The 26,243-nt window shown below is 51.4% G+C and overlaps 1 protein-coding gene across 8 annotated transcripts in view; it reads left to right on the forward strand.

Annotated features, from left to right (window-relative positions):
* PLEKHA7 (pleckstrin homology domain containing A7) overlaps positions 1–26,243 on the forward strand; it is a 200,550-nt gene that overhangs the window by 1,233 nt on the left and 173,074 nt on the right. The gene's annotated exons all lie outside the window — the stretch shown is intronic.

A 26,243-nucleotide genomic window follows, 5' to 3' on the forward strand; every position in this document is an offset into this window, starting at 1 on the left:
GAGGAGAACCGATTAGCCAATAATATTACTCGAACGCTGCGTATCTCTAGCCTGTGCTCAACAGGGGCAATCACGCTCTTGCCTCCGCTTAGTAGAGCAGTGGTTTTTCTGCAAAAGCTCACAAGCCAAGTTATGCTAGACTTGGGTCTGTAGAAATGAAATCGAGGCGCCATTCAGACGTTAACTGTAGTATAGTCTTTACTTTCCTACTCTGGTTATACCTGTGTTGTAATGTTTCTCTCTCTCTGCCTGCTCTCCGGTGAGCTCCATGAGGCCAGAAACTGCTTTTGATCCTCTGCCCCAGTGCCTGGCATAGAGTAGGCACTCGGTAAATGTTTGTTCACTGAATGAATGAGCTAGCTTCAGATCTGTCTGGACTGTCGTCTGGCCAATATTAAATGGAGTTTTGGGGACAGTGAGTCAGAAGTCCTTTTTTCATCGACTGGAAAACACTGCTAGTGGGCGGTGGAGCAGCATGTTTGAAGCTCAAACCATCCCATAAAGTCCCAGAGCCTCCCTCCTGGGTTTGAGCGCTTTCAGGATGGTTGAAGTCCTGATGGATGAGCCCTGGTGGGATAGATAAGTTGGTTGGAGCCTGGGTCTGATAGGCCAAGATTGCAGGCTGGATCCCTCCCGGATATCCAGGTGAGGGCACATATAAGAATCAACCAATGAATGCATAACCAAGTGTTTAAACAACAAATCAGTGTTTCCCTTTGTCTCTCTCTCCCCCTCTCCCTTTCTCTCTTTCTCAAATCAATTTTTAAAAAATCCTGATGGATGAGGTTTATAGAAGTGAGCACTAGGACTGTGGTTGTGTATGTGTGTGAAGTTGGCATGACCCTCTCTCGCTCCTAACTGCATCCACTGACGTTTATTAGATAGTTCCAGTGTAGCACACATTGCTCTAGGCATTGGGGCTACAGAAATGAATGAGGTGCACAAGGTCCTGGGGCTCATGGAGCTTGCAGTCTCCCAGAGAAGGGGAGGGAGCAGAGAATAAATAAGTAAACAATAACATCAGATGGTGAGTGGTAACCACTATGCAGAAAGATAAAATAAGGTGATATTATGCGACTGAGTAGCTTGGTCAGATGGGAGATTAGGGATGTGTTTCTGAATAGGAATCTTGAAGGTAAAGTATGAATGACAAAGATCCGTCCTTGTGTTGAGGAGGTGGACAAGCATTTCTCCTGGAAGAGGGAACAGCCAGTGCAAGGGCATTAAGGCAAGAAGGAGCATCCAGTTCAAGGAGCAGAAAGGCCAGTGTGGCTGGAATGTGGTGATCAAGGGAGAAGTGGCATGAGAAGCCCTGACAGATAGGGGAGAGCTAAATTGTGTAAGGCTTTGTGAGCCAAGGTTAGAAGTTTTTACACTTCATCCTAAATCCAGTGAGATGTCATCCAAGGACTTTAAGCAGTGAGAGACAGTTTGACTTGCATTTTTATTTTATTTTTTAAAGATTTAATTTATTTATCTTTAGAAGGGAAGGGAAGGAGAGAGGAAGAGAAATATCAATCTATGGTTGCCTCTCATGTGTCCCCTGCTGGGAACTGGCCTGCAACCCAGGCATGTGCCCTGACTGGGAATCGAACTGCAATTGTCTGGTCCGCAGGCCTGCGCTCAGTTCACTGAGCTGCACCAGCCAGGGCTGACTTGCATTTTTAGAAAGATCGCTGTACCTGGTATAGAGTGGATTCGGGTGGGCAGCTGTATCGGGCAGGTGGCCTTCCCTGTAATCCAGCAGGAGTTACTGATGGCCTGACTGAAGGTGTAGCCCTGGAGGTGGAGAGGAGTGGTCAGGTTCAGGCTCGATGGTTTGTATGCAGTCTGTGAGAGAAAGAGAGGGGACAAGGTGACTCCTAGAGGCTTGAGCCCCTGGCTCGGTGGTGCTCACATCACCGAGATGGGAGGGCTGGGGAGGCACAGGTTGGGGTGGGGGAGCGTGGGAGAACTTGTCTTACCGTGTTACACTTGAGATGTGATTTTGTCAGCTAGTCAGATGTATGCACCTGAAGCTGAGAGAGAGAAGACAGAGGAGATGCGCTTGGGTATTATAGGTGTTGTTCAAGGCAACAGGATTAGATGAAGTCACCCAGGAGGAGGGTGTAGACAGAAAGGAGAAGATGCCCCACGCCTTGGGACATAGCATTTACAGGCTGGGAAAAGCGTTGGATCCAGCAAAGGGACTGAGGTCGGAAGAAACCTAGGAGAATGAGGGCTTCCGGAAGCCTAATGGGCAAAACCTGGTGTGGTAGCTGAAAGAGAATGCAGAGTGAAGAAATGGAGTCGGCAATTTGGGGTGACTCTTTCAAGCAGGTTTGTTACAAAGCAGGTTGAGAAATTAGCGGAGAACTGGAGAGCATGTGGGTTTGGGGGAGGGATTGTAGGAGATTGCAGAGCAGGGTTTGTTCTGATGGGAATGATCCAGTAGGGAGGGGGAAATGGGCCATTCCCTTCTCCAAGAGGAGAAGGGACAGTTGCTGTTGCAGCGTTTCTGAGAGGTGAGAGGGAAGGGGCCCAGGGCGGGGGTCTCATTGGTCTCGGATGGGAGCAGGGCACTTCCTCCAGTGACAGCGGGAAGGGCTGCTCCTGCCTGCGCCCACGCAGAGAGCTTGATAGATTTGGTGAGGGCGGAGGTACCCGCCTCTCCTGTGTAAGGTTTCTGTCTTTTCCATACAGTTCTAGGCAAAATCTTGAGCTGAGGAATCTGAGGGGTGTGTAGGATCTTAGACCGTTGTCACAGCCTTCTGCCCTTTGTCTCTTTTTTTGACTCTTCTGTGGCAGCTCTGTGAGGTCCCTCACGATTACTCTTCAGCAAGCCCTGGTTCTCTCCTGCAGGGCCCCGGCCGAGTCCTTCCCGGCAGAGAGGAAAGCAGTGTGTAGTGTGGGTGAGACAGTCCCCCCGGGACCCTGTGGCAGCGGACTTTTTTACCTCCTTCTGTGAAAATTTTTGTATTTTTTCATTTTTTATTGTTGACACTCTTACAGATGTCCCCCATTTCCCCCAACTTTGCCCACCTCCACCCAGGCCCCGCCCTCCAATCTCCTGGCCTTCACCGCACTATTGTCTGTGTCCGTGGGCTATTCATATATATGTTCTTTGGCTGTGACAATTTCTCGAAGACTTAAAGGTTCGGGAGTAATTATTTTCCTTTTTTCCACTTAAAAAATGCTTTGCTTCAGTCTGCTTTCTTGGGTTTGCCATGAGCATTTCTGAATTTTCGGGGTTTTTGCCGGGGGAGGGGGTGGGTTCTCTAATGTGGCTCCGTTCGAGGGCCAGAGCATCAGCACAGCTGAGGCTGTTTGCCGCAGTGGGTCCTTGCCTGGAAAGTTGGGTGAGGTTTTCAGGAGGCGCCAGTTGCCCGTGATAGTTAGCAGATGTTTGAATATTCTCCAGAATCTGTTTCTTGAAGGAGAAAACCTTGAGCTAAGGTGGGTGGATTTCAGTTTTGGTCTCGGCGCTTTGTGTTCCACTGTGGATTAGAAATATATGAGGGACGAGATATATGAGGAAGCTACCCTGGTTCTCCCGATTCCAGGCGAGGCCATGCTGACAGTCCCTCTAAGAAGACCTGTGCTCTGAGACTCCGCTACTTTCCCGGGAGTCCCTTGGCCAGGTAGCAGGATGTAACAGTGACTGGGATGATGGAGGTACTAACAGTGGCAGCAGTGACAGTAGTTGCCATAATGTAATGGCCTCATCTTTTTAAGTTTTATTTTATTTAAATATTTTTATTTATTTAATTTTTGGAGAGAGGAGAAGGGAGAGAGAAAGAGAGGAAGAGAAACATCGATGCATAAGGGAAACATCAACTGGGGACCTGGCCTGCAACCCAGGCACGTGCCCAGACTGCGAATCGAACCGGTGACCTTTTTTTTTATAGGCCAGCACTCAGTCCACTGAGCTACCCCGGTTAGGGCTAATAGCTTCATCTTTTCAAGTCCTTGAAAAATACCAGGAACTGTTTAAAACTGTTATCTGATTTAATTCTCACAGCAACTTGATGAAGTGTTACTAGTTCCATTTACCTACGTGGAAACGTGTCATAGTCCTGATCATTACAACAGCAAGGCAGTTAGTCGGCTTTTTCTGGTACCTTTTCGTACTTGACCCTTGTAATAGCCCGAGAAGCTATTATCCTGTTCTTCAGATGATGAAACCCAGGTCTATGAAGGTTCAGTGATTTGACGGAAATGTCTGTGCTGGGACTGGAACCACGGGTCTTCAGCCTCTAATGTGGTAACCATGGTAGCATTGGTGGCTTCTACCCCCGGTCGCCGGTGAGAGCCAGTGTCCAGTGTCGATACCTGAAGGAGCTGCATGCCATGTGCTATTGCTCTAACTCAGGCTGTCCCTGACCCCTTCTTGGTTTTTGCGGGAGACTGAGGCACCTGGGAAGGGCAGCCGCCCTCTGTCTCCTGTGCTGACTGGTGATGGTGCATGACTATGACTAGTAAGAAATGGAAAACATTAATTTATTACTTAGTAATAAATTACTAAGTTTGGCAGACACAGCCTGTTCACACATGAGACCCAGGAGGGAGAAGTTCAAGAAGAGGCTGCTGGTCTTCAGGGGTTTCACGGGACCCCATGGGTTGAGTTCTCCCTATAGCAGGGTTTGAATAGGTCCTGAGTCGATAAAGAGGATGAATGGCAGAGAGCAGGGGTCTTGGCTACCCTGCCGGTGCCAAGGTTGCTCCTTAAAGGCAGAACCCCGTTCCCACCTCTGAGACTTGTGCCTGTCCCAGCACTGGGCACGGAGTCCACTTGGTATTTACCGAAGCAGCCGTGTTTGGGGACTCAAGGAGTTCATTAGATGTTGCAGGTCTTGGAAAACTTCTTATTGAGGAGATCAGGCTGTGAGGGAGACCAGGCAAGGTGGAAGAAGCGAAGTAGCCAGGAGCAGCACCTGTCAAGACTGGTGCCTGTTCTCCAGGCTTCTTGTGTTTAGTCTCTTGCTGACAAGAACATCGCACAAAGCAGGAACCCAAGAAGCTTCTGGCTTCTTAACCTCATGACCTCATGCTCTGTGTCTGGGGACTGGGAAGTCTGTTGGCCTTTGGACCCAGCTGCCCTCCCTCCCTGGTGGCCAGGTCTTGGTCCTCTGTAACTTGGCTCCAGGCAGAAAGCACCTGACTGCACAAGGTCTCACTCTCAGCTTTGGAGTCTTGGAGGGTCAACCGTTGTGGGTGCCATTCCCCTCTGGGTGCACATCCCCAAATGAGGCAGTGAGGCTCTTGGGAAAGACATTTCTGAGGGCTGGAGTAAGGCTGACTTTCCATTCCACTCCGCAGCCCCTTGGACTGGAGCAAGTCCTTGGGGCAGGACTGGCTACAACATCTGCAGGGCCCGGTGCAGAATGAAAGTGCAGGGCCACTTGGTCAAAAAGCCAGAAACATAAAGGTATTAAAATATGAAACTTTTGCCTGTCTTTCCCTCTACTTGTCATGGCGTTTTTATTTGCTAATGTCATTCTGAGTAAAAATAAATGAATTGTTAGCATAAATCTCTATATTGTGGAATATAACATCTAAATGCAAATATCGGGCATTGGCCTCGTAGGGTGAATCACCACCACCAAGCACCACTCTGAGATGCCAGTGGGCAGGAGTGCCGGTGCTCAAGTCCTCTGGCTCAAGTCCCCTGGGACAGGAGCGAGGAGCAGAGAGGCTGAGGGGAGGCTTGGGGCCCCAGCAGGCTGGGAATGGGCAGTTAAGAACCTGTCCCAGGGAGGCAGGGAGTGGGGACTGGCGTGAGCCAAGGCTTCAAGCCTCCCTCAGAAGTGTTACTCTTTTAGAGACAGTGCTCAATATCTAGAGCGCGTTTTTGTGTCCAGCAAGCCCACTTTTGAGTCTGACATTAAAGGTGGGGGGAGGAGTAGTTGGGGAGTGAACTAGGGGTGACAGAATGCCCAGGTGGGGACCCTAGCTGGCGGCAGACAGCAAGTGCAGAAGGCTGTTCAGGAAAGCCCGTGAGTATCGGGCTGTCCAGGAAACTGCCCTCTTGAGGTTTTTTTTTTTTGTGCTGTCAGCCAAGGGACAGTCATTCAGGCCACCCCAGGAAGAATGTTGCCACGTTTTCCTCCCCAGACGAATGTTGAACTTCATGTCAGTGAAATTTATCCTGCAGAGTGCCAGCCTGTTGGTTCATTTGGTTGTCATCTTTCTCACTGAAGTGTTTCTGGGAACAAGAGTCCCAGAAATGTTATTTCAAACCAGAGAGCAACTCTTCTAGAAAGAATTTCTGGGAAGCTTATAGCTCACATTTATTTATTTATTTTCTTTCTTTCTTTTTTTATTGCTTATACAGCTACGTCTATTGTAAAGGGAAATTCTGAAACCTTTTGTTACAAGTTAAGAAACGGTTCTCCCAGGTTGGTGAGTTTTGGCATAATCCCACACTCTATGTTTCATTTCCTGGTAGTTTTATCAAGGGCGAAAACCGACTCACGGATTGAAATGTTAGGTCCTGGGCAGCAGGAACAAGAGTGGCGTTGTGTGGGAAGCTGGCGGAAGGAGTGAGAGCCATGGTGTGTGCCGTGGTCTCAGAGTCACCCCAGAAAAGATCTGGGAAAACCTCTTGAAGAAAGAGGGTGGAGTGAAGGTGGGTGTTGGTCTCATGTGCTCTGCTGGTAGTCTTCCCATTCTCTTAATATTGACGGGAGTGAATTTTGGCTTTTAAAATTGCAGACTTTGGAAAAAGGAGCTTATTTTATTTTCAGTTATAGTTGCCATTCAAGATTGTATTCATTTCAGGTACACAGCAGAATTGTTAGACACTTATGCGACCTACAAAGTGACCCTCCTGATAAATCTCGCACCTCCCGAACAGTGTTCGTAGTCATTCCAGTGCTGTCGACTGTGTTCCCGATGCTGTGCTTTACGTCCCGTGAATGTTCGGTAACAGTCTGTACTGCTCAGTCCCTTCCCCTTTTCATCCATCCCCCCCAGGCCCTCTCCCAGGTGGCCACCACCAGTTTATTCTCCAATCTGGGAATTTGTTTCTGTTTTAGGTGTCCAATAAGTGAAATCGTATGGTACTTACCTTTCTCTGTCTTATCTAACTTGACCATGTGTTGCCAATGGTAAGATTTCACTGTTTTTATGCCCAAGTAATACTCCATTGTGTTAAGTGCCTCATAAAAAGGAGCTTATTTTAGAAAGCGCTTCATGGTGCAGACTGTTTGGTGATGTAATGAGGTGCCTGCTCCAGTTTCCTGCCTCTTCTGAAGAGTGCCTGGTTTGAGTCTTTCTGTTCAGCCCGAGACAGCAGCATCTCAGTAAACGGGCGTGAGTAGATATTGGCAGACGGAAAGGCGTGGAGCAGTCTGGTTGCATTTGCCTGTTGTTTTTAAATGGCTGTCAAAACATTTCCATTTAGATTTTCTGAAATAAGAAGTGTTTTGGGTTAATGTTGTATTGTTTACCAAGTGCTTCACGAACATTATCTGCTTGGAGGCTCACAATTATCGCAGTGTTTAGTGCAGAAATGTGGGCTCAGAGCGGTGAAGCCACATGCTGTATGAGTTTAGCTGGGGTTCAGAGAAGAGGGTGGACCTGCGGTGGTCTCAGATCCGAGCGGCTCAGACTTCTCGGCCACAGCCCTAGTGACAGAAAGGGGTGACGGTGGGCTTGCCTGGCAGACTGGATGGTAGGAAACGCCCTCAAAATGTTGGTTCTGTGCAAAAATTCATGGACAGTTTACCCTCAGTTTAACTTGTAAAGCCCCCTTCCGTATCTTCCACTAAAGATCAGCGCTTTGGCGAGGCTGCAGTGTGTTGGTTGTACGGCTTTGTGTTTTCCTAAACAAAATGTGTGCCTCCAGGGGCACCAGTTCTCCTGTTCAGTCTTAAGTGACCAGGAAGCATGGGGAGACTGCTCATCAGCTTTGAGCCTTTCTGGGCCTTGGATGTCTGAAGTGGGATGTATAGGCCTCGAGGAAGACGACATCAGCTGCTGTCATGAGCTCAGGTCGTCTTTTGCCTGGACTGAGTTGTGCCAGACCACCTCTCTTTCTTGCGTGTGTCCTGCTCACAGTCACCTGGTTGCTGGCCTGGCAGCAAGGTTGCTTTTCCTGGAAGCCCAGAGCACAGCCAGGTACCTTCATCCTGCAGAGAAACACACAGGTTGTGTGTGTGTTGGTAGCGTGTATAAGCAGGCAGTTGGTAGGTGCATGGGCTCCGGTTTCCTGGGTTCTGATTCCAGCTCCACCACTTACAGCTTGCTGACCTGGGTAGGTTACCTACTCCCTTTAAGCCTCACTTCCTCACCAGTAAAAGGGGAATAAATGTGAGAAGTACAAGAATTAATCGACAGGAAGGGTTTAGCCAGTACTCTAGTTAGTGCCCAATGAATGTGAGCTCCTCTTTTGTACATCCACACAACTGTGAGGTGGGGTGGAGGCGTGAATTCTGAACCCTAAGCTCACTCAGCTGCTGCAGGAGAGTCTGGGGTCTTTGAACTGGAGTTGCCTGTGTTGGGAGCATGCCAGCGGTAGGAATATTGAGAATTTGGTTTGGACCCATAAACACTGCATAATGATTGTGGTTATTAAAAAGATGTCCTTGAAGTATTTGCTCTGACGTGGCCGAGGAAGACAAACTCTGTGTGTCTATACAGGGGGGTGGGTGACAGAGCAGATGGGACAGAGGTTACCACTGGTGACTCTGTGTAAGGACTGTGTGGAGGTTCTTTGTACTAGTCTTGTAGCTGTTCTGTAAATTTGAAGTGATTTCCAAATGAAAAGTTAACTTAAAACAGCACTATTTACCTTCTCCATCAAGGGCATATTGTCCTGAGGCCACAGGGACCTGGGAGCCAAGAGCCCTGGGTAATGAGGTGTGGAGGCGGCTCCCGGCTGCCTCTCTCCTGGGCACCCAGAGGGCTGCACAGATGTCCGCCCCTTAATCTGGGCGGCCGCCGGGTTATCGGCTCTGACGGCTGAAGGATGGACTTGCTGTCTGGTGCTGCCTGGGCCACAGATGTCAGCAGTGATAATCTTTGAGGTGCTCTGTACTAGTCAAAAACATACACATTCCTTTTAGAGGCAGGTATTTTTACTGTCCTCATTTTACAGGTCAAGCAGTTGAGACCTGGAGTGGGAGGGGGGTAAAAGATCTTCCCAAGGCCAGAGAAAGCATCGGTGGGGGAGCTGGGGCTTGAGCCTGAGTCTTCTCGGCTCCGAGTTTGTGTGCTGTTCATGTGGTGCGATACCAGGTGTCCTCTGGCACCTGTGGCTGCTCGCTCTGTCCTGCGACCTCCCACAGGTCTGTTCCACAAACCTGCACCGAATCTCTCTGGATGGTGCCAAGACAGAGTCCCTGTTTACCTCCCTGTGCAGGTCCCCCACAGGATGGAAGGGTGATGATGATGGGTGGGGTGGATGGCCCCCAGGGGGGGCAGTGGGTGGGTCCCTGGTGCTCTGGGGGGTGCACCCTCCCAACCTCCCCCCAGGGTCAGCTGACCATAGCTTAGGGGCTGGTGAGCCTCTTAAGCCTGCTTAGAGCCAGGCTGTCTCTCAGGTTCTGCCAGAAGAGCATTTCCAACGATGTGTTCAGTGTTCTCAGGGCCTCTCAGGGGCTTTTCCTGCCAAGGCAGAGAGCCCTCTCCCTCTCGAGGTCTAACAGCTTGCAGTTAGCATGCAGTCTCTTCCAGGGCTGCTGGCTACCTCCTGCGCTTCCCTGAACAGTGCAGTAGTACAGGCAGGGTGGGCAGTGTGCTGGGGGAAGGAGGCAGCAGCCGGTCCATTTCATCCCCATCCCCAGGCCCCTGACTGCATAGCCTCCTGCCTTCTCCCCCTCTGGATGAAATGGGATGAGCCTGTCTCCTTCCCAGAAGGAGGGGAGCCAGAGCAGTGTTTTAGGTTAATGCAGCGACCTCTGCAATAATCATACTCTTCCCTTGCAAACTCAGTTGTCTGTGCTGTCCGCAGATGGCATCAGTGTATCACCTGAAGGGGTGGTGAGTCCCATATTGGGGGAGCAGTGTACTCAGAGGCTTGTGGTTCAGCCTTCATTCAGCCACCAGACTCTGATGAAGCATCTACTATGTGCCAGTCTCCACACTGGGTGATGTGAGAGAAGTAGAAGACACCACCTCCGTCTTCCAGCAATGCCCAGTCCAGAAGAGAGGGACGGTGGACAGCATCAGTGTGGGTGATTGGGGCTGGGAGCCTGAGGAGGGGCCCCCAGGGAGCTCCAGAGGGTGAGTGTGAGGAAGGCCAGGCAGCTGGTGGGAGAGGCGGGGAAGGAAATGCAGAGGAGTTGGGAGGCAAGGGTGTGTGTGCACGTATGTGCCTGTCTGTGTCAGGAAGACACTGGTGCTAAGTTGAGGAGTAGGGCCCTGGAGAGCTGGGCTTCGGGAGAGTGGTGCCGTCAGGAATGTGGCCCCGGGGGTTTCCAACTCCTGGGTCTGAGCGATAGTGTCACATGGGGGTTATGAGCCAGGAATCCTGGAGTCTGAGTGTCTGGGTTGACATCTTGGCTCTGCTGCTGGTGTGGGCGGGCCACTTAGAGCTCTCCGTGCCTGCAGATGTTTCTTCATCTGTAAGATGGGGACGATGACCGTGCTGCCGGCTCAGAACGGTGCCCGCCATATTGTACATGCTGCACAAGAATCAAGGATTATCATGACTGCTCCTGGAACCAAAGCCCCTTCCTACGGTGACATGTGGCACGACCAACAGGGGGGCTGCGGTTTGTTCCCTTCGGGAAACCTGAGACCAGGGGAGCCCAGGGAGAGCTGCGCTTTCCTGTTGTGACTTGTCTCTAAAAGGAAGCCAGGCACTTGAACATGGCCGGTGCTGTATGTCAGAGAAGGTTCTTTGCCTTCAAAGCCCTGTGTGCTGTGTCCAACCAGAGAGATGCATGGTGCCTTGTACCTATGACAGACACATTTTCCAAGTGGGCAATTTTGATTCATTGCCCCCGCCCCGACTCCCTCCCCTAGTGAGGGTTTCTAGGTATTAGTATCCGTGTTTGCACTGTCTGGCAGGGCATCTAGCTCTTTTTTTTTTTTTAAGGCAATACCCATGGCATCTGTATTAGAGCATTTGGTGAAGGAGCAGCGTGGGTAGACTGAAGTAGAAGCAGGGTTCTAGAACGCTCGGTCCGAACTTCTAGAGGGCAGGCCTGGGGCTCAGCATTACTACAAACTCCGTGAAAGTGAAAATGTCTCGGAGCCTCAGCTTCCCTCATTTACAGTCATGGCAGTGCTACTTCCCTCCCACGTGTTATCTGAAGCTCCTAGCATGCTATTTGGCCCATAGTAGGTGCTCAGGCGTTGGGAGTCCTTCCATTTACGGGAGGGCACTTGCCAGAGTTGATTGGGTGGAGCTGTGGGAAGGCCTGCAGGCATTGTCAATAGGGCACCGCTGTCTGTAACGCCCACCCCGGCACCCAGGGTAGACCCCCGAGAGCCAGGCTCCCAGGTAGCCTGTGGTTTCCTTCACAGAGTTTGGGAATGCTCTGCCCAATCCTTTACCCAGATCCTGCTCCCGGTCACACAGGTTGCTAATGGGGCTGGACTTGTAGGGGGCCAACCACTGAATGGGGACTGTGCCTTCCTGCGGGGGTGGGGGTGGGCTGGCTATTCCACATCTCAGAACCCCATGAGCACTCAGAGGTCCCCCTGCAGGCAGAGGAGGGGCTGAGCCCGGGGGGGGGGGGGGGGGGGGGGGGGGGGGGGGGGGGGGGGGGGGGGGGGGGGGGGATTGTTCTGGGTGATTGACATGGATAGCAGAGCAGCAAGGGGGCTGCAGTTGATTGAGAAGAGGGAACTCTTCCTTTGTGTGAGAGAATAAACGTGTCCCGGCAGACAGTGGTGGTGATGATGAGTGAGTTGTGGAGGTGTCTGGGGTTGCTGTGTTCCCTGAGCTGGTCCTGGGGCAGTCAGGATTGTGACTCAGCACCAGGAACAGCTCACCGGCAACCTGGGGACTCTCCACCAGATCTGTGTGGGTGAGCCGATCTGATGTTTGGCATGGGCAGACGCTAGAGAAGAGAGGGCTGATTGGAGTTGGGAGTTCCCTGGGGTTTGTAAGGGGGGTGGCGGGGGACGCAAGGTCAGTGGTCAGGGCTCCCGGGAGGGAAAATGCTTCCCTTCCCTGCCAGTGAAAGCGTTTGGAAAAAGTTTTTTTTCTCAACACATTTTGACCCGGGGATTCAAAGAAACAGAGAGATGAGTGCCGTGAAGCCAAATAGTTATAATCACTGTGTGCATTAATGCACTTCTAAATGGAATTGGTGGTACCTGAAATTACATCCATTTGCTGAGGCATTGAGTCATTATGCATTTTTCAGCCCTGGTGTGTGGGTGGGAGCTGGAGCCCGCCTGGGCTTTGACTTCTCCAGTTCTCCGAAGCTGAAAACGCATAGATGTGTTTGTGTGCTTGGCACCAGATAGTTTCTAAGACTCCAAGGGGGTATTAGTTCTTTGGGGGAGAGGAAAGCAATTGGCTTCGTATTCTGTGTACAGATAGATATTTAAATTAGACTCCAGAGGACACTCTCCTTCTTTCTGACTCTGCACGTGTCCGAGGAACCCAGGAACTGAAGCTGTAATGATCGAGCTGTGTGGAGACCTTGCTGGACCTGTGGACCTGTTGATGCTCATGGCCCCCTTGAGTCAATAGAAAGATTTGAGAGTTTTTCCCCCTCTAAGGTCTGTGTTGGATTTTGCTTGTTTGGGGGTGCAATAGGCTGAGCGCTGGGACAGAGGGGCTGTCTCTCTGAGAAGCCAGTTTCTTCCGTAGAGTCCTTCTTTCTTCTTTCTTTATTTTACAAATGTCTGCAGCGCTCACCATGCTCACCATTCCAACGGTCTGGTCAGCCCTGTAGGGTAGGTTCTATTGTGATCATTTTACAGACCAGGAAGGTGAGGTCATGGAACCTGTTGAACGGGTTGTAGGTGGCCAAGCCAGAATCAGCCTCAGTGGTCCTTAACCGACGTCCTCTCAGTCCCTTTGTGCCCTGCTTTGCCTGTCCCCACCCTGCCCTGTGGTGGACTGTGCTGTGGAGGCTGGCTCTGATTTGTCTCAGGGAAATGCTCGGCTTGTACACAGTCCCTTAGGGGACTGTGGCCACAGAGTGGGAGGTGAGGGCACGGGCTGGACCCTTGGCCCAGGACTCACGAGGAGCAAACCCTGTGAGGCCTTCTGTGGAGTCGGCTTTCGGACTGAGTCCTGGCTGGTCTGGTGGGAATGGTCATCCCCCTGCCTCCAAGACACACACGTCCAATTAAAATGAGGCCCCTGGACCTCATGCTGGGCCCCAGGAGAGGTGGGTGCTCAGACTGCTGCTAGAGGGGGCTACACCCTGAGCTCAGAGACTGTCTGAGGCAGTCCCGCCCCAAGGGGAAAGAAGATTTTGAAAATAAACTCCTTTCATAGTGAAAAGATTTGGCCTTTTGAGGCAAATTAGCATGAAAACTTCACTCTAATGCTTTCCTGCAGCCTTTGGGTTGTCGCCTAAGTCCTTGTCCCTGGATATTCCTGGTGGAGAAGAGGAGGCAGTCTGTGAGGTTAAGCAGAAGAAAGTGGCTGGTCCCTTCTGTCCCCAGAGGGGCCTCAGAGGTGTTGGAAGGGGTGTGGCGATGGGAGCCATGGCCACCTGGGGAAGGCCTGTGGCTGTCCTTGGCTCAGAAGCACAGCCTCAGGGCAGTGGGCCCCGGCAGGCAAGGCCGGGGAGCTAGGGCCTGGCGCCTGCTGGCAGAGAGCCAAGAATTGAGCTTTTAAGTTATGCTAAGCATTCTGTGGCCCAGGGTACTTTGTCCTTGCTGGGGACCTTAAATTCGTTCTAAATTTTTGAAGAAGTTACATGCCTGAGGTGTGACTACCCACCGTGACCTGCCCAGGTAGGAATTAATGATCAGATCACCTTGTGAGTTACTTTCCATAGAGCCCTGTTTGTCTTCCACAATTCCCCTTTTTGGTCGTAAATCAATCTGAAAATGCACCGATGACCAGCCTTTTGGTTGGAAGGACCTTGAGTTCTTTACTTCCTTCCTACAGTTTGGTAACATTCCCCTGGCTCTCCTGTCCCTGCCCATTTGAAGCCTTCCTGGAACGCTCTGCCTGCCTGGTGTGTGTCATTAGGAGGGCTAGGCAAAGGGACCACCTCCCTAGGCCGCTGCCTCTGTGTTGAGTGCTTCTGACTAGATCAGCCTCACACACAGCCCACTGTTCCCACTGCAGACTTTAAACAGGACAGCTCTGGGATGCAGAGTGAGCGCCTGGGCTTGCCGGCCTGCCTCTGTGGCTGTGGGACCTGGGTGAGAGATTTCACCTTTAAATAAAATGCGGCAAACACTGGTGTCCACCCTATGGGTCTTCTGCAGTAATTAAATGAGAATAATACATGCACTTGGTTCTTAGAACATAGTACAGTTCAATAAATTTTAGCAAGTATTGGGTTGGCCAAAAAGTTTGTGTGATTTTTTTCCATAAAATAAAAGACATATTTTTCATTTTCACTAATAATTTAATTGATATTTTGTGTATGTCAGCTATCTCCTGTGTGGTATCACATTGATTGTTCTCAATAATATCTTGCTTTGATTGCCGTTGACGTCATCAGGTCTACCTGACTGTGGAGCATTGTTGTCCAGAGAGAAATCTCCAGCATAAAACTTTGCAAATTACTTTTGACACATTCGATCACATTCGATCAGTCACTGCACCTTCTCCATACACTGCACAAATCTGTTTTTGCATTTTAGTTGCATTCATTTTTACCTTGCTTGAAATAATAGTGCATAATATGCTGAAAATGTTGTGTATTTCCTTCCATCTAAAATGGCTACACAAAAATTCACCAATTTTGATAAGTTTTTTTTAAATGCATGCTGAGATGACAGCTGTCACAATACAACCTAGCAAAATTGTTTCAAATGAGTTACAGACAACCAAGTGCTACTAGAGTCATCTTACGGAAAAAACCAAACAACCTGTTTGGCCAACCCAGTATTTTCCTTAATACCAGGTATTTTATCTTTTCTCTAAAATGGCTCCACTGGTCTAAGTGTGTGTGGCTAATTCCTTGTCTCGTGTTCTGTAGGGACTCACGTCTTCTGGCGTACCCAGGAGGTACCTGTGCATACCGTCCAGCTCAGATTTTGTTATGGGCATTTTCTAATAGAGGACATTGAACATCTTGATGGGTTTCACCAAAGAGTTGAAAACATCCAACTTGACTTGTTTTTAACCACAGCTGTACCCTAATCATGACCTTGGCTGTTAGAGCTGACAGTTTCTGCGGTGTGGGTACAGTGGCAATAGAGGTCATGTCTGACGTGAGCTCTGGCTAGCTCTGGCTAGCTTCCCTTGGGCAAGGGGGAAAATAGCTCCGGTGAGAATGGAAACGTGGAGAGGGGAGGCTGGATTTAGTTTAGTATTTCTGTATCCATCTTTGCCATGTACCTGGCACCGTATTGGTTATTCTCTGGGGGAATATCAGGGAGCTGGCAAAGATGTCAACACCGATTTAGGTGATAGGACGTCCGGTGGTATGTGATTAGGTGTCGGGATAAGTAGTGCAGGTGCGGCGTGGAGGGGAACATCTAGGAGGAGATAATTCAAGGGCAGGATGAGTCAGGGAAGGCCAGGAGGGTCTCGTGAGCTGGAAGGGATTGGGGAGGTGCCTCAGGCAGGGGACCAGCACTCATAATTCAGGGGCCCCTGCACTTAGGCTTTCACTGGGTGCTCAGTGTGGGCCAGTCACTGGCCTGGCACTGGGGATACCAAAATGAATAAAGCAGAGTAGAGAAAACAGCACCGAGAGGCAGGATGGACCAGCACTTGGGAGCATGGTCTGCTGCAGGATTGTCCCAGCCCTGCCACTTACTAGCTTGTGGATCCCGAGCAAGTTGTGTAATCTGGAGCCTCAGTTTCCTTATCTGCAAAATGGGGATAATAATAATTGTAGTGGGAAGTAACTGAGTTAATATAAACAACTCAGAACAGTCTCTTTATTTTGTACTTTGAGAGTCCTTTTATTAAAGCTGGGGACAGTGAAACAAAGGAAGGGCTTGGGTAGAAGAAGCAACAGGGGAGCCCAGGCGGGGTTGCTTTGGCTCCCTAGAAGTGTTATAGGAAAGAAGTGAGCCAAGGTGGGGCTGTTTTTAGCTCACAGAAAAGTCAGAGAAAAGGAGGCCTTGGAGACAGGTTCAGGGGGTGAGCCTGGGAAGAACTGCCACTGCCCGCTGCTCCCCTGGTTGCACGTCTCATGGGGACCCTTCGAACTTAGGGAGAAAACATGGAGGTACACGCCTAGGGAAGAAAGGCATGGGCGTGCTCCAGGGAGAGCTCACGTAACCGTCTTGAATATAGGGAAGTACAGTGGTGTGTGGATGTCATCAGCACTGGAATATTAACTTCATTTGGTCTCTTGTGTTCATTGCTGTGTTGCTGGCTCCCAGAAGGTATCTGGTTATAGTAGGCATTCAGCTAGTGAATCAAAGTGTCCTTGGTGTCCTCAAAGATCCTGTGCTCTGGTGGGGACCTCATGTCAGCAACTAGAGGATACCGTGGAAATGATTTGTTAGTGGAAGCATGGGACTGGAGACGTACAGAGGTCAGGTGGCCAGGGAAGGCTTTGCAGGTGGGTAGGGGAGCCTGTGCTGGACCTTGGAACACAAGCAGGGATTTGTCGGGTGACGGAGTTTGCATGTTCAGGGGAGAGGAAGCAGCCGTGGGAGAGGATGGCATGTTCAGGGACGTTGAAAGAGGAAGGAGACTGAGAAAGGGCTGCTCAGAGACGTGGGGCTCTGTCCCAAGGGTGATGTGGATCCAGGGCTTCAGCAGGGGTGTGACCAGGGCCCCACCGTGGTTGCGGGAGGAGAGTGGGATGTCCAGGGGCTGGTGGTCATTCTCCCAGACTCCAGCTCGGGGGTGTGGCTGGAGGAAACAGGTTGGAGCCTGTGAGAGGTCCCACCTGGCAGGTGAGGGGTTTGGCCTCCAGAGGAGGAGAAGCGGGGTAACCCACACCACTGCCTGGCAGCACTCCTGCCTTAGACTAGAGGAGACAGAGATAAAGAGTGGGTGGTGTAAGTGTCCGAACGGTGACCTACTTAGAACCTGACCCCCCTAAAAGTGAGGGCAACAGCCACCCTCACCCTCACTCAAACACCAGTGCCGTTCAAGGGGCCACAGCTGAGGGTGGCCCCGTTCTCCTCCCTCAGCTCTGGGGATGGACGGAAGTCCTGTCACTGGTGGCCTCTGTCCCACCCTGCCTACAGAGTCTGCTTCCCGGACCTGCGTGCTCAGGGCTTCTGGGGGACAGCGAGGCGAAGGTGCTGGATTCAAGTCAGCACAACCCGGGTGCGCAGTAACTCGTAACTGGAGAAAATGTGGGGGAAAGCTCCCTGTTTGGGCTTTTGGTCCCCACAGTGTATCATAGTGCCTCCCAGACTCACTTAGCTGACAGATAGCATAACACTCCCTGACTTGTCGCTCCCACCTCCCCGTGCCCTTAGAGACCACCCAGAGACAGGAGGAAACAGGAAGAATGGAGAAGACTTTGACTTTTCTTAGGTTCACTATCTTATTTTCCTTTGGTCTCTCCTGATCTCTCTGAGGCCCCTGGGACTTATTTCCATGGCTAATCTTTGTAGGTGGAAGCTGCCAAAGGTCCTTGCATGGGGCCTTTGAACTTGAACTGAGCTTGTGGGTCTGACAGAAACTAAAAGTGATGTTTGTAGTCATGCTAACTGGAATATCTAATGCCGTTGCTCCTGGTGGTTGTTTTCGGGGCCTGCAACCCCATGTCAGGAGGGCACCCCAGCCTTGTTTCTATACTGGCACCTGTTCAGCCCCTACTGTGTGCTCACTGGCTCTTCACAAAGGCCCCATGAGGTCGGCGCCACCGGCAGGGAAAGCCACTGAACTGAGACGGCACAACTCTCTGTGGTTGACCCACAGGTGCTGGTTGTTTCTGGGGACTGGAGCCTGGGGCCACCTTTAAAAGTGCAGGAAAGTCCCCCGAGCTGCAGAAGTGGGCTGCCAATACTGAGCCTAACAGGGTCCCCCTGTTAGTGTGAGCCAGGGCAGGTGCGGAGACCCAGGGCAGGTCCCAGACCACCGAGTTGCATCACTGGGCTTCCTGGTGACATGAGCCACCCAAGTCTTCGGAGATGTGGGGAGGGGTGGAGGGTGGGGAGTCCTGCTGGGAGAGCTTCCCCACCTCCCTTCCCTCAGAAACAGTCCCATGGCTTCCTGCCAGCACCTCTGCAGTGATGCCCAGGCTGGGGCTCAGGGGACCAAATTCAGTTTGTCTTTGGACCATCCAGTATGAGCAGCAGGTAATGTCCGGGGCTGCCTGGCATCAGGCACATTTCCAGGGAACTTTACTCTGAAATGTATCCAAAGTGACGACACCCCTGCTCCCACCCTAATCCACGCCGCTGTTCTCAGTTGCCTGGGCTATGGCAGTACCCGCCTCCCTCGTCCCGTGCTTCTCTCCCCCACCCCCAGTACAGCAGCCAGAGATGCTTCTGCCATGGAAGTTGGATTGTGTCACTCTGCCGCTCAAACCACCCAAGGTCTACTATGACTCACACACAGCAGAGTCCACAGTCCTTACCGTGGCCCGTGAGGCCCTGGGTCATCTGCTTCCGCCCCCATCCTGGTATCCTGTCCGACCTCATTCCTTCCTGTTCTCCCGCCTGCTGTGCTCCAGCCACGCTGGCCTCCTTGCTGTTCCTCAAACATGTGGGGCATAGCCGGGCTCAGGGCCTCTGCCCCGACTGTTCCCTCTGTCTGGAATGTGCCCTTCAGATAATCCCACGGCCTGCTCTTCCCTCCCTTTTTTCAGGTCTCTGCTCAAAGGTCCCCTTCTCAGGGTGGCTCTTCCTGACTCCTCTCCCCCAACGCTCTCTGCTCCCTGAACCCTACGTGCTTTTTCCCTTGAGAGTTCTGAACCCGACTCAGATGTATTATGTTTTAATTGGTTCATTCGTCTCTCCCACCAGAATTTAATGTCCATGAAGACAAGGAACAGTGCCTGTTTTGCTTAGGGTCGTACCCCTAGTGCCTAGAATAGTGGTTTGAACACGCACATGCTCAGAAAATAACATTCTATATTCTGGTGTTGAGGAATGATTGACAAATATGAACGGTACATATTTAAGATGCTTTGATACACATATGCACCGTGAAGTAAGCACCACAATCAACAGTGTTAACAAATCCGTCCTCACATGGTTACCTGTGTTTTTCTTTTTTGGCGGTGAGAGAAAATAATTATTGAATTCATTTATTAAATAGTTCGGTGAACTCTGAAATTCTCTCCTGGAGGCTCTGCCTGAGAAGCCAGCCAGCCAGTGAGTGGTGCCTCCCTGCCTCTGAGACAGCTGCAGGCCGAGAGTCCCCGAGGCAGAGGGCCTGCCTTGGGCTACTCTGGCTCCAGTGTCCCCAAAGACTCCTCTCCAGTCTGGACACCATACAGCACCCTTATTTATCTCCCTGATGAGAGAGTCATCCCTTCTTGGGAATTACGTGAAAATAGACATTTTCTACCAAACCTATCCACCATGACCACATCAAATTAGAATGGGTTGGTTTACCAGATACCCATCAGGAGTATGTGAATGCCTGTTGAATTCGCAGTCATACAAACTCTTGCAGTGACCAGAGGAGGTGCCAGCCCTGCTCTTGAGGTTCCCCTCGCAGAGTTGGAGCTGAGCCATGCCCAGGACAACACTGACCCAAGGCTCTGGGGTGTGATAGACCAGGAGGAAAGAAACCACGGCTGTGTGCACATCTGTGTGTGGTACAGGGGCACAGTGTTTATACAGTTCTCTCTCACCGAACCAGGCTAACCATCCCATTTGATGGGTTGGGGGAATTAAGGCTCCAAAGTGATGGAGCCACGGCTCTCACTGACCCCAGGGCCCTAGGAGTAACGGGTAGAGGCTCCAGAGGAGAGCTCAACCAGGCTGTGAAGGACTCAGTATTCGAGTCACAGGGACAGTGTGGCATCGAGTGGTGGCACGGGAGGGGAGACAGGACTGCTCTTTCAGGTGTGGCTTGGATAGTTGTGAGATGGCCTGTTGAATGTGAACAGGTGTGCCTTTCTTTTTCTTATTATTAATTACCTGGAAACAGGGAGAAGATGTTTTTAATGAAGCCCAGAGAGCCGGGGCTGGAGAAACCCTAGCATCAGCTCCCTCACATAGGACCTGTTCCATCTCGGGGTCACCAGGGACCATCACAGACATTGCTCATCCGACTACACGCAGCTCCTTCTGGCTTCAGGAATAGCCTAGAGCAAAACTTGCCAGTCTTGGAGATTTTGTGTTGGGGAAGGCAGCACGTTACTGTTGAAACGGGCTTCCCTTCTGGGGAAGTAGTGTTGGCTGACCCAGAACTGCAGACTGTTAGGGTAGAGATGCTTCTTGCCGCCCAGCCCATGCTGGTGGGATTGGTGCTGCCGAGATAGGGTGGAAGGGGTGCCTGTCTTCCTTTTTGTTAATCTTATTTTTCAATCGCAGTTTATATTCAATATTATTTTGTATTCGTTTCAGGTGTACTGTATAGTGGTTAGATACTCATATAGTTTACAAAGTGATCCCCTTGATATTTCATGATAGCAGTTCATAAAGTCATTGATATAATCATTTGTTCATCAGCATTCATTAACTCCTACTCTGTAGCACAGGGCGCCGTGACCAGTTCTGGGGCCACAAAGACAAGGCTGTCTTCAAGGGATTTGCAGTCCAGAGCAGGGAGCAGGACAAACCCAAGAGGACATTCAGTGGGTAAGGGCTGTGGGACGAGAAACCAGGGCAGGCTTAGCGGGGCCACACAGCTTTGGGTTGACAGACTTGGGTTTGACTCTCATCCCGCCCCAACTACTCACAGGCTTTGACCTCGGGCAAGTTCTTGGTTCGGGCTAGGTGCTTCTCTCCTTTACCTCATTTATTCCTCTTGTCAGCCTTGTGGGGGAGATTTTTCCTCCATTTTGTAGCTGAGGAAAATGAAACTCGGAGAGGGTGAGGAATTTGTCTGGGAGACTCAGGAAAGAAGGGGCAGGACTAGGAGTCCAGCCCAGGTCTGACTGCAGAGTTCCTGCCCTTTCTGCTCTGTCCCGCCCAGAGGAATGAGTTGCGTTTGTGCCCCTGCATGGCTGGTGCCCTCTGGGAAAAAGGGGTTTACTGGCCACGGACCCCATAGGAGTCCGCAGGGTGATGTGACGGCCCAGAGCACTGGCTTCGCTTTAGGCTGCATCAGTGGCAGCCCAGTGCTCAGAGCAGGGGAGGTGATCCTGCTGCTCTGCTTTGGGGAGGTCACACAGTCCTGGGACTTCTCCTGGGGTTATTCTCGTAGGAGGGACGTGGCCAGTTAAAGCCCTTCTGAGGGGCTGACGGTGATGGGCACCGGAGACCTTGTCTCCTGAAGAACAGCTGAAGGAACGGGGGATACTTCACATAGGGCAGAGGAGACCCACACGGAAATGGGGGTGGGCTGCAGCTATCTTAAGGGCTGTCACATAGAAGGATGGCATTCTCTGGGAAAGAAATTTGGCACCAGGTTTATAACAGAACCTCCTGAAATATCTTGGGATGTAGTGAGCTCACTGTCGCCAGAGATAATCAATGACAGACGGAAGCTGTGGAGAACGTGGGGAAAAGCCATCTGCCATCCTTCTGCCCAGATTCCCTGGCTGTGACTATCTTTGCTGCTCTGGGTGTGGCTCCTGAGGGGAGGGGCCACGAGGGGTGGGTTTAGCTTTCATGCCTCTCAAGCCCAGATCACTTCAGCAGGCTCCAGGACTGCTTGCACTTGCAGGTGTTGTGAGAACAGGGTTAGAACCAGCATTAGAACACCTGGGTTTGAACCCTGGCTCAGCCCCTTACAGTCGTGTGCCCATGGACAACATATTTGTTGGCTCTGTTAAAGGGGATTATAGCAATCCATTCTCTGCTGGACTTTTAAAGGTAGTAAGTGAGGGAGCTGTTTGTCTAAGAGAGAGGGTCCAAGCACTGGTTTCCAACAGGCACGGTTTGGGCCACCAGGAGCGTAACCCACCTCAAGGAGGCTGGCACATGGAGCAGTGTCGGGAAATCACCCACTGGTCACCTTGGACTTGTTTGGTGCCGGTGCTGTAGAGAACTGGCTGTGGGACTGTGCAGAGCCCTCTGGAATATGCCCGTGATTAGAGTGAGTTCCCTGTCACTAGTGACGAGTGCAGAGCCTCCTACCCTCAAGGCCCCTTGAGTGGAGGAGGCATGAGAACCTGGGAAGGGGTTGAGAAGGGAGGGATCCAGGAAGCCCTCATGGAAGAAGTGACATTTAGTAGGGTCTCTACAAAGACTGTCTTTATGCAGGGGGCGGGGCGAAGGCCTGGCTCAGGCATGGGTGTGTTGGGGCACAATGACGTGGAGGGAGAGGATCAGATGCTGGGGCGGGTGGGGAGTCTCCTTGCTGGGACGGGCTGTTGCTCTCCAGCTGGAAGCTTCTTCCCTTCCAGAGAGTAGAGCTTACAGCTCTTGGTGTGGAAAGGGATCCAGGTTTGCTGCCAGGAAACCTGGGTCACGAAGAAGCAGGGTGAGCAGTCCTGGGATGCTGTTTATATTCCCTCAATTTTTCAGACGGAGGGGAGGCCCAGATGGAAAGAGGTTAACCAGTGCCGACACCTCACTGGGAGCTGTTTTTGCTGCGCCCTGTGGATGAGTCTCTGCCCAGAAGCCATCATTGCTAGTTCTGCCTCCTGGTAGGCGGTTTGTCTTGAGGAAAAGGAGGCGAGAGCAAAAGTTGTATTTACCAAAGGGGCTGGTTGGACAGGTCTCTCTGAGGCCAGAGTCTAGGCCAAGGTTGGCTGGGCAGGCTCCTGGTGGGTGGGGGTGGGTGGAGTCAGGCCCTGGCTGGCCACCAGCTATGGGGGGCTACTGGTTGGGACCACCCTTGGTAGGAAGTGAGGTTTTTCCAAGGCGTTGCCCCTGAGAACAGTGGGCAGGAAAGATTATAACCCACACATTTTTCTCAGGAGATTAGGGCTTTGGGAGATTATGGGATACACAGGAGGCTGTAGGAGAGCTATAAATTTCCCATTTGGGGCAATTAATTTGATGGACTGTAAAACAGCTCACCACTCCCTCTCCCCTCCCTGGGCTGGGCCGGGCTGAGTAGTCAGAATGGCAGAGAATATGCCTGAGGATGCCCTTCCTGGAGTCCTGCACTGCTGGCTAGGGCTCCTTCCCTGAGGGCAGGGGCTGGGCATGTCCTTTTCCTGCCTCCCCTCTGCTACAAGGAAGAGCACACAGTAGGTGCTTTCAGAGTGTCATTTGGAGCTGGTACTTATCTAATTGGAACCTTTCCAGGATGCTGTAAGGGGTGGGATGGGGTGAGGCTCATGGTGGCAGGTCCCCTTTAAATGGGAGCTGTTGAGGGGGGTCAGGTAACCTGCCCAAGGTCACTCAGGTCAAGGGCGATAGCTGGGACTCCAGCCAGGTTTCTGCAGTTGTAGTGTCCTCAAAGTGAAAGTGAAATAAATAGCGAGCACTTTTTCTGGTTTCTCCCCTGGCTTCCTCCTTGCCCCTAGCCAGCCACCAGGGTCCCTGCTTTGGTGGTCATGTATGGGTGTGACTTGGTCCCCCCCACCCTGGCAGTTCTGCAGCATTTCCCGGAGGGCTTTGGTGGGGCTGCACACCTGTGGGCTCACAAGCGTGTTGGAGCTCATCTACCTCCCTTGTCAGTGGTAGACGTCTGGCAGCGGTGACTGATAAAGGGTCCTGGCACAGTGCCTTTCTCCGGCGCCTGCTGCAGGCCCTGCCCTCCCCAGCTCACACCTAGACTGGTGCAGCTGGTCCTGACTGGTTATCCTGTCTCAGTTTTGTGCTCTCCCAGGGACCCCAAAACCATCCTAATGTGCTTCCTGGTCACAGCACCCCTTGAAGTTCCTGACGGGGGTGCTCCTCTGCCTGCGGTCAGCGTCGTCAGCTCGCATTACCCATCTTGTCCTGAACACACCACCCCAGCTGCATCAGGCCGACCATATTGATTGTAGCGCTCTCTCGAGTCTGTGCCTTTGCTTGCAGAATGCTCTTTCCAGATAACTCCTATGCATCCTTAAGGCTCAGACATTATCTCAGGCAGCCTTCCCTGACCACCCTCCACCGAGGCTTTGTGACATCCTTTCATTGTGCTTTCATTCATGCATTCACAAACATGTCATGAGGAGCCTTCAGCAGCCTGATGGCACGGTAAGTGCTGGGGAGTACAGCAGTGAGCGACGCGGTGTCTGTGCCCGTGGAGCCTGCACCCTAGCATCCTGTCTTGCCACGTATCACCTTAGTTTATACTGACGTTTCTCTGTTTCTCCATTAGCTGGCGAGTTCTCCTCATGTTTTATTAATTCATCTCTTTATCCCTGCTACTCAGAATGATATGCGGTATTAAAGAAAACCTTAAAAGTTAATGTTGAATGAATGAATGAATGAATGAGCAGGCTTCCCAACTTCGTCTCCTCTCCAATTGCCTCCAGGGTGGGAATGCTTAGCTGCTTGTGTGTAGCACGCGCCACCCCAGCTCTCTTCCCCGCTGTGCTCCTGGCTCCACGCGTGCTGCTCACGTGACTGTCCTGCTTCGTATTACACCTTTTGGTGTCTGTATCTTCTCTCTCCTTCACCTGGTTGTAAATTTCCTCAAGGCATGGTTCATTTGTAGTTCAGTTTTATGTACTCCGAATTTCTGCCCTTCACATTCAGTAAAATGAGCAATATGTGAAGTGCGCGTGGAGAAATAAAGACCAAGTGCCTTGAGGTGGATTGATTTAATCATGAACACCGGGTGGGCACCTGCTGCATGCCAGCTCTGGGCCAGGTGCTGGGTGTTGTTAGTTGAGTGAGGCAGAGGTACTTACCTGGAGGGGTCCAGATGGAGGAACGTGCAGTGCAGACAGGGTGATGAGGGGCCCCATCTGCTGGCACTCAGAATGCTTGTGGTGTAGGTTGCCCAGATCCTTAATTTTGGTCAAAGAACGTGGCACCACTGAGTTAAGGAGGGTGTCAGACAGGCCTGGATTTTAATTCCATCTCTGTGCTTTGCTAGTTGTATGACCTTGGACAACTGAGTCAACTTTTTTTATCCTCACCCAAGGACATTTTTTTTCATGATGTCTGAGAAGAAGAGAGAGAAACATTGATTGGTTACCTTCTCACATGCCCCGTGACTGGGGACTGAACCCACAACCTGGGTATGTGCCCTGACTGGGAATCAAATCTACGACCTTTCGGTCCATAGGTGACAATCCAGCCAGTTGAACCACACTGGTCAGGGCTCAACTTTTCTGAGTTTCAGTTTCTGCATCTGTGTTATGGGGCTAAGAACAACAATTCCCTTGTAAGATTTTTCATCAATTGATTGATTGAATTATCTAGACTTCGTTCTGGGTGCTGGGGTTGGAATAGTGAACAAAATTGGCCAAGGCCTCTGCTCTCACGGAGTGCCCATTGTAGTGGGGGAGAAAGACAGTAAACAAATGGCTAACATATGTAGTATAGAGGATTATAAGTGCCATGGAGGAAAATAAGCCGGGAAAGAGGCTTGGCGTGCTGGAGGAATGGGCTGGGTCAGGGAAGTGGTCAGAGGAGGCCTCTCTGTGGGGATGACATTTGAGTAGAGATCTGATCAAGCACGTAGACATCTAGGGGAAGAACATTTTGTGAAGAGCAAATGTGGAAGCCCTGAGGTTGGAGTGTGCCTGACTTGCTGGAGGAAGGGCAGGGAGAGCAGTGTGGCTGGAGCCAAGTGGGTAGGAGCCGAGGTCAGAGGGATGCATGTGGGGGGGGGGGGTTGCAGGCCTTTGAAGGGACTTTGGTTTTCACCCTGAGTGAGGTGGCAGTTCTCACATAGAGGGCTTTGTACAGAGGGGTGTCATGATCTGCCCTTTGATTTAGAAGGAGGATAATTCTGATGGCTGTGTAGAGAAGGGACTGATCAGAGACAGTGTATGTAGCATGTTTGCATGGGTCCTGGCATGGAATTAGCCTTCATTCAATACTAGTTTTGACCTTGGTGGTAATATTATTGAAGCTCGACCTGAAGGCCTGCTGATCTTGGCCTGGGCCCTCATCCCACCCACCTCTGCCCTGCAAGAGCTGCGGCACCCAGGGTGCTTTCTCCATGAGGAGGGGACTGAGGGGTCCTGGGTGTGGGAACAAGGAGGGAGAAGGGGTCTGATTCTGCCCTCGTCCGTTCCTTTCTGGATCTTCTGTTCGGTAGTCATGGTGGCGCAATGGTGCGGGAG

This window comes from Sturnira hondurensis, unplaced genomic scaffold (assembly GCF_014824575.4).
Source record: "Sturnira hondurensis isolate 20B ecotype Veracruz unplaced genomic scaffold, ASM1482457v3 Scaffold0006505, whole genome shotgun sequence".
Lineage (NCBI taxonomy): Eukaryota > Metazoa > Chordata > Mammalia > Chiroptera > Phyllostomidae > Sturnira > Sturnira hondurensis.